Source organism: Physella acuta, unplaced genomic scaffold (assembly GCF_028476545.2).
Source record: "Physella acuta isolate Inbredline_101_S28 unplaced genomic scaffold, ASM2847654v3 ptg000378l, whole genome shotgun sequence".
NCBI lineage: Eukaryota > Metazoa > Mollusca > Gastropoda > Physidae > Physella > Physella acuta.
The window spans coordinates 308,152-320,099 of NW_026731897.1; the positions used below are offsets into that span (position 1 = coordinate 308,152).

The 11,948-nt window shown below is 37.1% G+C and overlaps 1 protein-coding gene across 1 annotated transcript in view; it reads right to left on the reverse strand.

The window, feature by feature from the left end:
• LOC131941954 (uncharacterized) overlaps positions 1-9,650 on the reverse strand; it is a 59,230-nt gene extending 49,580 nt beyond the window's left edge. Inside the window, exon 1 of the mRNA XM_059301589.1 lies at positions 9,505-9,650. The gene's annotated coding sequence lies outside the window, so the exon portion shown is untranslated. The remainder of the gene's footprint in view (positions 1-9,504) is intronic.
• Positions 9,651-11,948: the final 2,298 nt, after the last annotated feature.

Genomic DNA, 11,948 nt, shown 5'->3' on the forward strand with positions numbered 1-11,948 from the left:
TGCAACATTGTGATATTATTAAATGTTAAGATGTGTGTTTCTTTTTTAATTAAATATCTACTTTGTAGTTCGGTATTGGACGTTTGCATCAGATTTTGATGTTTTGCTTTACTGGACAATTGCTTTTCATGTCACTTCTCCCTCTCTCTGTCACTCTCGATAACTCCCTCTCACTCTTTCTTTCTGTATATATATATATATATATATATATATATATATATATATATATATATATATATATATATATATATATATATATATATATATCCTTTATTCTCCATTTCTTTCTACACAGCTAGTGCGTTTACATATAGATATAGTAAGTTGATAACATCAACTTTACAAAACTTTTGTTAATTTAAAAACACACTCGTTATGAAAGCTATGTAGAAAAATAAGAGGTCATATTTAAAATGCGTTAACATGTTTCTAACAATGATCGTATGGCAAGTGTCCAGTAACACAGGTGTCTAAGGACAAGTGTCCAGTCAAGACAAGTGTCCAGTCAAGACTAATGTCCAGTCAAGACAAGTGTCCAGTCAAGACAAGTGTCCAGTCAATACAAGTGTCCAGTCAAGACAAGTGTCCAGACAAGACAAGTGTCCAGTCAAGACAAGTGTCCAGTCAAGACAAGTGTCCAGTCAAGACAAGTGTCCAGTCAAGACAAGTGTCCAGTCAAGACAAGTGTCCAGTCAAGACAAGTGTCCAGTCAAGAACCAACGGATAGCCCCGTGGATTAATTATGGAAGTGATAATAGGTACAGGTACTTGATTGGACGTCGTAGTGGTGACACTGTGTGTCGTCAGCTTAAGGCGAGTCTTCACACCGATAAGTCAATGGATTAGCCCAGCGCTAGACAAACAGATCAATCAATCAAGTATTTATTGATCTCTTGCTAGCGGAACAAGCTAATGCTTTTGTTTAAAGCGTGCTGTCAAAGACAGCTGGAGCATATATATATATATATATATATATATATATATATATATATATATATATATATATATATATATATATATACATATATATATATATAAAAGTGTACAGATAATTATGTGTATTCTTTCAAACAGTACTACTTAACGTTACGGTTTGTCAACGAATAGTTATCGAGTATCAGCCTCCGATATACACGGCTCAAGATACACGTTTCCTATTATTAAAAGTCCTACCAGATAAACAGCAAACTCTACAAGATCCACCCCCAGACCTCACAACCTCCTAGTTACACACCCCTATCACCCCACCCTCATACACACACCAAGACCTCACACCCCTACTCTAATCTAAACGTGTGTATCCAAATTAAACCTTAATGACTTTCACCACCCACGACCAGTAGACTCAAGTAATTCCCAATTTCCTGCGTCACCTTTGAGAGAATTAAAACAACACCTTTACGACAATCTTGTGATATATAACGGCGTTAAACAGGAATTCGCGATCTTTATTTTATCAGAAAACGTTCGGGCAGAATGGAAAATTCAATTACTTTTAATAAAACAATTATTTTAGAGTTTGAAATTCGACCTTTTTTTTTAATGCTACGTAACGGCATGAAAGATTATTTTTCTTTAAGGCTCTGGTTTGTTTCGTCGTGTCGATCAACTGGGTTCCTGTTTTTTAATGTTATTATTCTTACTGTAAGTGGGATGTTTTTATGTGGAATGAAAACGAGTAGGAAAATGGATTCCGTCCGAGAAAGTTTAAATTGGTTTATGATTTTTTATTCCCATGTCGCACAATTGCTTACTTAGTCCGTGGCGTCAAAAGGGTTAATAGGTTTCGTTGCATGGTCAGCGTATGAAAATGTCGTAGCAGTTAAAAAAAATAATTATCGAAATGTGAAACGTAATTTTAATTTTATTCAATTTCATAGCCTATATCTATTTATGTAAAGGTTAAAATCCTGAGCAAAATGTAAATAAACACATACATATATGTCGGAATAGACCTTTAATTACCTAACGCTGAAATGTTTACTCTTTGTTTCAAATTCAGTAAATTTAAGTATCATTTTCGAAAGAAATTCATTTGATATATTACTACCACAGACTTTAACCTTTATATATATATATATATATATATATATATATATATATATATATATATATATATATATATATATATATATATATATATATATATATATATATATATATATATATATATATGCTTACAATTATGCTTCACATTTCGACAATTAGCTTCTGGTAGTATATTTTGATATGCTTGCGACCTTTGCACTTTGTATTTACCTTTGAAAACGTCAGACGACATAGCAGACACACCAGACACTTTAAATAGTACTAGACACATCGGACACATAACATCTTAAAATTGTGAACTGGTAGACTTAAAACATCATTATGTCTTTATAAATCTCCATCTTAAAACGTTGCTCAACTTATAAACGTGTAGGCCCCAAACTTAAAAATTAAGAACATAAAAACTAAATATAACTCAACTCATAAATAAATTAACTTAGAACATAAAACTCATGCACTTGTTAGAGTAATAGATAATTGCATTCTTGAACTATAATTCAAAACGTCAATAAACATCTGAAAACAGCTTTCAACATTAGCTTAGGTGACGCGCTCAACATCAAAAACTGCGATTCATTTAGAAGCTACGGCATTTGTTGTTCATTAATTTTAAAATCAGTAACACTATACATCATTTGTTTCTTTAACCTTACATTTTGTGTGTCCCGCTAACCTTATACATAGTTTTTCCCGGTTAATCTTATATAGTGGTTGTCCCGGTTAATCTTATATAGTGGTTGTCCCGTTAACCTTATACATTGTTTGTAGGACGTCCCTGAGTAACCCAGCTCTAATGGGTACCTGGCTCACATTTGGGAAATCTATTTGACATGTGCCGAGGTCTCTGAAACAAGTAAACTCCACTCCAGCCCATTAGGAGTTATCTTTCACTGTAGTAAAACTGCTACTAATTAAACCGGTAATTATCCTAAACTATTTATAGCGAGTGGGAGATTTTAAAGTGTATGGGACGTATTGTTGAACACTATGTAATGTTGAACACTATGTAATGTTGAACACTATGTAATGTTGAACACTGTATTGTTGAACACTTTTGAAAAATGTAATAATACTGTACTGCTCCCGAACTTTAAAATATTTTAATGTTTTATTTATCTAGTAACTATTTCACTAACAGATTTTTTACCAGCTAACTAGTTAAAGCACGGCAAATAAATGACTAATTCTTAATTAGTTTATTACATTTAATGTTACCATGAGACACTGTGATTCTCAATAACTTACTCTATTATAGCAAACAAAATATTCTTACCGTCCCCTTAATAAACAGACTATAACTTAATTGTATAGAGTTAAATAGTTTTTAAAGAGTAATTTGTAAAGTTTGAAGTTGTAATGCTGAATTCTGCCACAGTTATAGTTAACATATGGCCACGATTTCATCTGTAAATATCTATGGGCGGGTATTTGTTTTAAAATAATAAAGTGCTCATCTAAGCCATTTTGCAAAAAAAAAAAAAAAAATAGATTGATGAAACAGGACTACGGCACTTTGGCATTCAAAAAGCTTATAGAGATAATATTAACATTTTCCGACTACTTAAAATGTGTATAAAACATTGGATAAATAACATGAAACAAAGACAGAAAGAAGTAAATATTCTCAAAAACAAAAGTTAAAATGAGTAAAGGTTCACTTACATAAAATATGATAATTGCCGTTCTCGCGTATTTGAGTATTTAAATAGTACCTTAAATTCTGGAACGAGTCTGGTTATTTTCATATGTATTATTGTTTTTATTTTATTTTTGAAAAAAGTTTGACCGGTTGCGCTAAAAATAGCTGTTAAGTGGGATATACGAGTATCCCCAGGGTGAAAGCTCCGAGTGGCCCCAGGGTGAAAGCTCCGAGTGGCCCAGGGTGTAAGCTCTGAGCTGGCTCTAAGCTCTGTGCGCAGCTCTTGTCCAGCTTCAGTATCACGTGACACAGCACGGCAGGTAACATTTCAGGTAGTGGATCATACCTTGAGATCACGTGGTTCATACCTTGAGATCACGTGGATCATACCTTGAGATCACGTGGATCATACCTTGAAATCACGTGGTTCATACCTTGAGATCACGTGGTTCATACCTTGAGATCACGTGGTTCATACCTTGAGAGATGCTATCTGACCTGGAAGGTGACACGCCCGGAGTCGCAGAATCAAAGCCAACCACGCGATCAAAGCCAACCACGTATCTCAACCAACCACCTATCTCAGCCAACCACCTATCACATCCAACCACCTACCTCAGCTATATTACAGCCAACCACCTATCACAACCAACCACTTATCACATCCAACTACGTATCACAACCAACCACCTATCACATCCAACCACCTATCACATCCAACCACCTATCACATCCAACCACCTATCACAACCAACCACTTATCACATCCAACTACGTATCACAACCAACCACCTATCACATCCAACCACCTATCACAACCAACCACCTATCACAACCAACCACTTATCACATCCAACCACCTATCACAACCAACCACTTATCACATCCAACCACCTATCACATCCAACCACGTATCACAACCAACCACTTATCACATCCAACCACCTATCACATCCAACCACTTATCACAACCAACCACTTATCACATCCAACCACTTATCACATCCAACCACTTATCACATCCAACCACTTATCACATCCAACCACTTATCACATCCAACCACCTATCACATCCAACCACTTATCACAACCAACCACTTATCACATCCAACCACCTATCACATCCAACCACGCATCACAACATGTACCATGGAGTGTACCAGTACCCCTACACTCCTGCACCCCCCATGGAGTGTACCAGTACCCCTATACTCCACCCCCATGGAGTGTACCAGTACCCCTATACTCCACCCCCATGGAGTGTACCAGTACCCCTATACTCCACCCCCATGGAGTGTACCAGTACCCCTATACTCCAGCACCCCCCCCATGGAGTGTACCAGTACCCCTATACTCCTGCACCCCCCCTCCCATGGAGTGTACCAGTACCCCTACACTCCAGCAACCCCCCCCCCCCCCATGGAGTGTACCAGTACCCCTACACTTCAGCACCCCCGTAACACTCCCTTCACCTTATTTAAATCCGCTCCTTCGAATATTTTTAAAGCAACTCGCGCTGTGATAACTTACAAGATTCATAATTAATGAGCATTGCGTCAGAAAGATAATGGCTTCCGCGTCTTCTTAAGAAAAATTATTTTCTAATCAAACGAATAATTTTTTTTTCTAAAATTAACAGAATTCACACTCATCCAGCTATGATTGTTAAATACTGCAGCGAAAGGAAGGAGAACATTTCATTTGTTTTCAATTGATTCGTAATATATACTGTGTGTGTTTGTGTGTGTTGGAGGGGGGGGGGGGGTATTATGATATTTAAACACATAACGGTGTAATCAATTTCAACTAAAAGTAATCGGTTTTACATTGGTAGTTAATGTTTCTTTCATTTCTCTCACTTTGTGCCTTACTTGCTAACTGCAGTATCAGTTTCTTTTATTTAAATGTTGTACATTAAAAATATAACGTAACGTAAAATACGTCTTTTATTAAATGTAATACCCAGATTTTTGTATACTTGCAACAGCCTTCCAACAAATGCCAGATACCCAATTCAGCTGTGTTAGCTCTGGATTTAAACGCGTAGAACGCAAATTCTTCCCAACAACGAATCGCTGTGAAATTTCAATCTATTGCAAATCTAATCCCGCTTTTTACAGAGAAAAAAAAACAATTTTAAAAAAAAACCTAAGCTTTGTTTTAATCTTTGAATCGTTTGATGATCCTTAACCTCACCTTGAAAAGTTGTGTTCCTGGCACCATTTACAACAAATTGGCGCTGAGATGGAGTGAACACATTAGCAGACGCGAGGAAGAATGGGGCCTAATCAAAACAAACATGGACGCGGGAGAGCTGATCGTCTGCTATAAACTGTAATCTGTTTTCTTGTCTAGTCATGATGGCCAAAGCGCGCCTTGTTGGCCAAATTTAGATGGCCAAAGCGCGCCATTGTTGGCCTAATTTAGATGGCCAAAGCGCGCTATTGTTGGCCAAATTTAGATGGCCAAAGCGCCCCATGTTGGCCAAATTTAGATGGCCAAAGCGCGCCATTGTCGGCCTAATTTAGATGGCCAAAGCGCGTCTTGTAGGCCTAATTTAGATGTCCAAAGCGCGCCATTGTTGGCCTAATTTAGATGGCCAAAGCGCGCCATTGTTGGCCTAATTTAGATGGCCAAAGCGCCCCATGTTGGCCTAATTTAGATGGCCAAAGCGCGCCATTGTTGGCCTAATTTAGATGGCCAAAGCGCGCCATTGTTGGCCTAACTAAGATGGCCAAAGCACCCCATGTTGGCCTAATTTAGATGTAGTGTTTGATAAACAAGATTGGGCTTTTAAAAAGTTTGAATTTATGGCGAGAGATAAAGACAGCTAGGACAGCTATCAGAATTATACGATACAGTTTGGACGTAAGACTTAAAATATTTAGGTCAGCTATCAGAATTATACGATACAGTTTGGACGCAAGACTTAAAATATTTAGGACAGCTATCAGAATTATACGATACAGTTTGGACGCAAGACTTAAAATATTTAGGACAGCTATCAGAATTATACGATACAGTTTGGACGCAAGACTTAAAATATTTAGGACAGCTATCAGAATTATACGATACAGTTTGGACGCAAGACTTAAAATATTTAGGACAGCTATCAGAATTATACGATACAGTTTGGACGCAAGACTTAAAATATTTAGGACAGCTATCAGAATTATACGATACAGTTTGGACGCAAGACTTAAAATATTTAGGACAGCTATCAGAATTATACGATACAGTTTGGACGCAAGACTTAAAATATTTAGGACAGCTATCAGAATTATACGATACAGTTTGGACGCAAGACTTAAAATATTTAGGACAGCTATCAGAATTATAAGTTACAGTTCGGACATAAGACTTAAGATATTTAGGACAGCTATCAGAATTATACGATACAGTTTGGACGTAAGACTTAAAATATTTAGGACAGCTATCAGAATTATACGATACAGTTTGGACGCAAGACTTAAAATATTTAGGACAGCTATCAGAATTATACGATACAGTTTGGACGCAAGACTTAAAATATTTAGGACAGCTATCAGAATTATAAGTTACAGTTCGGACATAAGACTTAAGATATTTAGGACAGCTATCAGAATTATACGATACAGTTTGGACGTAAGAATTAAAGTATTTAGGACAGCTATCAGAATTATACGATACAGTTTGGACGCAAGACTTAAAATATTTAGGACAGCTATCAGAATTATACGATACAGTTCGGACATAGACTTAAAATATTTAGGACAGCTATCAGAATTATAAGTTACAGTTCGGACATAAGACTTAAGATATTTAGGACAGCTATCAGAATTATACGATACAGTTTGGACGTAATACTTAAAATATTTAGGACAACTAGCAGAATTATACGATACAGTTTGGACGTAAGACTTTAATGCGAGAGATAAGGACAGCTTATATAGTTCGGACCTGAGACTTTAGGGTAATATTTGGGACAGCTAGCAGAAACATACCGATACAATTTGGACATAACAATGCTGGATAGAATCAATTCACGATTTTAAGATGTTATGACAGACTTGATATTCTGTTATTGGACTCGACACTCAATTAGACGTGACATCATACTAGTCGACGTGACATCATACTAGTCGACGTGACATCATACTAGTCGACGTAACACCAAACTAGTCGACGTGACACTCAGATGTGACATCAAACTAGTCGACGTGACACAGAGACAAGCTACCCCCTAGGTATCAGCATCAAATAGCAGTAGCGCATATGACGTCACAACTGAAATGGACTCAACCGTTGAGCTGCGTACATTGTAATTCTGATGTTACATAACGCGTTGTCTTAAAGTAAAATATGCAAGAATCTCCTGCTCAAAACCTGTGAAATAAAATTTTGAACTCCACATCAAGCACATTTCTGAACACCACACCACCGGTTTTGAACACCACACCACCATTTTTCATTTTTGAACACCAAAGCATCGTTTTTGATAACCACACCACCAGAAGACGTCTAAAAGGTTGGTTTTTGTAGGTATAGTAAAATATAAATGTGTGACCTGTGTCTAAGACATTACTCTCTGGTAATACTATCCTATAGTAATCCCACCCCCCTTACACCAAGCAGGAGAACCAGGTAATAGAATAACAAGATAACCCTAATCTTAATCCTAAACCTAATACTCTAAACCAATCAATATTGCCACCATTATGACTAACCCTAATTAAAATCAGAGTCCTATCTCTAGCACGTACTCTTGCTTTAGCCCAAACTACAACCGGGAGGTAACTGATGGGGGGGAGGGGGGGGGGTTGTGCTACATCATCACCACATCAGAACACCCATAGTGACACGGGGCATCAACATGTGAGCGTCGTTTGGTCCTGTCTCCAGCTCTAAACTCTGCCTGATGGAATACTAGGTCTCTCTCCTTCAACCCTCCCCACGTTGATCTTTAAATATTTCGGTTTATCAACTATTCTCAGCCAACACAATAAAGGCTAATTAAATACATTTGACCAAAAACCATTAGCCGTATATCACGAGCTAACTAAAAAAAATATCCATTATAAATATGTATAAATAAATAAGGTTTTAAATGTGTATCTTATGAAACAAAAAACATTCCGTATGTAGCCAGAAATATGACCCGACAGACACCACCACAATCACGTTACCCTGGGCAGAGAACTGCATTGTACCACATCTCACTTTACGGTCAAACTTATCATGAAGAAAAGCTAATTTACTCTTTTTATTTTATGTTCTTTGTTGTTATATAAGACATGTTGGCAAACTTGTCTACAGGAAAAGCTAATTTAATCTTTTTTATGTTCTTTTTATTTTGCTACATATATAATGTTAGCAATAGTGTTTTAAAGTCGGTTATATCAAACGTGTTGGCTTAATTATTTATCCTGTGTAATTGCTATGAAAAACGCCATATTTGCAAATGGGAAAATTCAGCAGAAATAAAAATGCAAATGTACTTATCTTAAAAGTTATATATATATATATATATATATATATATATATATATATATATATATATATATATATATATATATATATATATATATATATATATATATATAATTTGGATACAAATCAAGTTTGTTGACTTCATTTCAGGCAAAGCAGTTTTCAATGCACGCTTTCTCAAAATATAAAAACAAATACTCATAAACTTTAAAAACCGATACTGTTGCATCAGGTTAAAAAAATGCTTCAGGACTCACTTTTAAATAAGTTTGGCGCGGTTCCACTAATTACACAACATAAACACATTTCAATCAGAATTGGAAAAAAAATAGCTTATGTTTTCTTACCTACTTGACGGTAAAATGGAGGACTGGTTTGTTTTGGTTTTTAGAGTGACCGCACCTGCTATAAAAATGGCCGAGTTCTTCAGTGGGAGTGAAAATTAAACTCAAACTTCTCCTCCCGGGGTTAACCATTCCAGCTTTTATACAACGCCTCGCCGCCTGGGCCCTCCTCCATGCCCGTCACGTGACCGTGGGCGACAAACGACACGGCAGTACGGGCTGTGACGTCACGGACTTGTGACGTCGAGGGCGGAGGCGGAGTGAGACCGGAGCGGAATGGAGAAAAACAGGGAAATGGTGTCATTGGGGTATGCTAGTAGCAAAGTGGATAGGTGGGGTATGGTATGCTAGTAGCAAAATGGATAGGTGGGGGTATGGTATGCTAGTAGCAAAATGGATAGGTGGGGGTATGGTATGCTAGTAGCGAAGTGGATAGGTGGCGTATGGTATGCTAGTAGCAAAGTGGATAGGTGGGGGTATGGTATGCTAGTAGCATTGTAGATAGGTGGGGGTATGGTATGCTAGTAGCGAAGTGGATAGGTGGGGTATGGTGTGCTAGTAGCGATGTGGATAGGTGGGGTATGGTATGCTAGTAGCGTTGTGGATAGGTGGGGTATGGTATGCTATTAGCGAAGTGGATAGGTGGCGTATGGTATGCTAGTAGCGAAGTGGATAGGTGGCGTAAGGTATGCTAGTAGCGAAGTGGATAGCTGGGGTATGGTTTGCTAGTAGCGAAGTGGATAGGTGGCGTATGGTATGCTAGTAGCGAAGTGGATTGGTGGCGTATGGTATGCTAGTAGCGTAGTGGATAGGTGGCGTATGGTATGCTAGTAGCGAAAAGGATAGGTGGGGTTATGGTATGCTAATAGCGAAGTGGATAGGTGGCGTATGGTATGCTAGTAGCGAAGTGGATAGGTGGGGGTATGGTGTGCTGGTGGCTATTTAGGGTATATGGGGTGTTAGTATGCTTTAATAGGTGGACTTAGTATGCTAGTAGCTGACTAGAATAGCTGCCACATTATATGTTGGCAGCCTACTAGGATAGGTACCATATGGTATGATAGTGGCTAATTAGGTGTCATATGGTACGATTCGTGATAATTAGGACAGGTACCATACGTAATGCTAATGTTAACTAGGATAGATGCCATATGGTATGCTTGTATGCAACAAGGATAGGTACCATATGGTATGCTGGTAGCCTACTAGGATAGATGCCATATGCCATATGGCATATGGTATGCAGCTAGGATAGGTACCATACCGTATGCTAGTAGCTAACTTAGATTAAGGTGCCCATTGGTCGTAGACCAGTTCAGAGTTTCTTCCAGGCATCTCTTCGGGGGGGCGAAGCCCCCCCGAAAAATTTTTACCGCCCCCCCGAACGAAATGAAATTTATATAATTTATATAGAAAATATATACTTTTAACAGTGTCCGCCCCCCCGAAGAAAGTTTACCGCCCCCCCCGAAGATTTCAAGTGCCCCCCCGGAGAAAAAAGTCTGGAAGAAACACTGGACCAGTTGTGTCGGTGAATTGGCCGTTGTCCATTAGTTTGCCATTAGATTGCCTGCTTACAATGGGATCTAGAATTTTATTTAACGCTCTGCAGAAAACTGGTTTGTTATGTAGATTGCAGATTTGATAAAAGGTCTCAAGTTCACAACATGAGTACACTGTCTAAATTTTACAACACAATTTTATTAAAAATCTAAATTCTAATTTTCTTAAATAACTTTAATCTAGTTTTATTTAGTGTCGAAAGTCTAAAAAAAAAGCTGGGTTTTTTAAATATCTAAAAATTAAAAAAAAAAAAATTAATAATTTTTTTTTTAATAAATAGGTGTCGAGTGTCTAAAATGTAGTTTGTAAAACATTTAAAATATATTTCTTTTAAATATAATTTTGCCAAGTAACTTATATTTTAGATATATAAGAAAATTAGATTTACTTTTGTTAAATATCTTAAAATCTAATTTTCTGAATTATCTAAAATCAAATTTTTCAAATATTTAAAATCTAATTTTGCAGTACCTGCAAGAAAATAATTCTTAAAAAAAAATTATTTTGAAAATTGTTCCACGCCAACATGTGTCACGTCGTAACAAGACGTGACAAGACGTGCCAAGACGTAACAAGACGTGACATTACTTGACTTCTGCGTAACTTGACTTCCATTACAGAAACCAACACGTGATGGCATCAAAAGAAGTACGAACGGAAACAAATAATTAATTCATGCTATAAATTCCAGATCTAATTAAACCCGTTTTGTAAATCTGTATGCATAATTAATGAATCAATAAACAAAAACCGCACTGCGAGGACGAAGCGTGATATAACGAACGACTCCGAGTTGCAGTTTTCAAAATCTCGGATTGATGTTTTCAACATTAAGTTCTCTAAATCTCTTTCGGCTTTAGAGACATACAATTTTATCCCGGAGT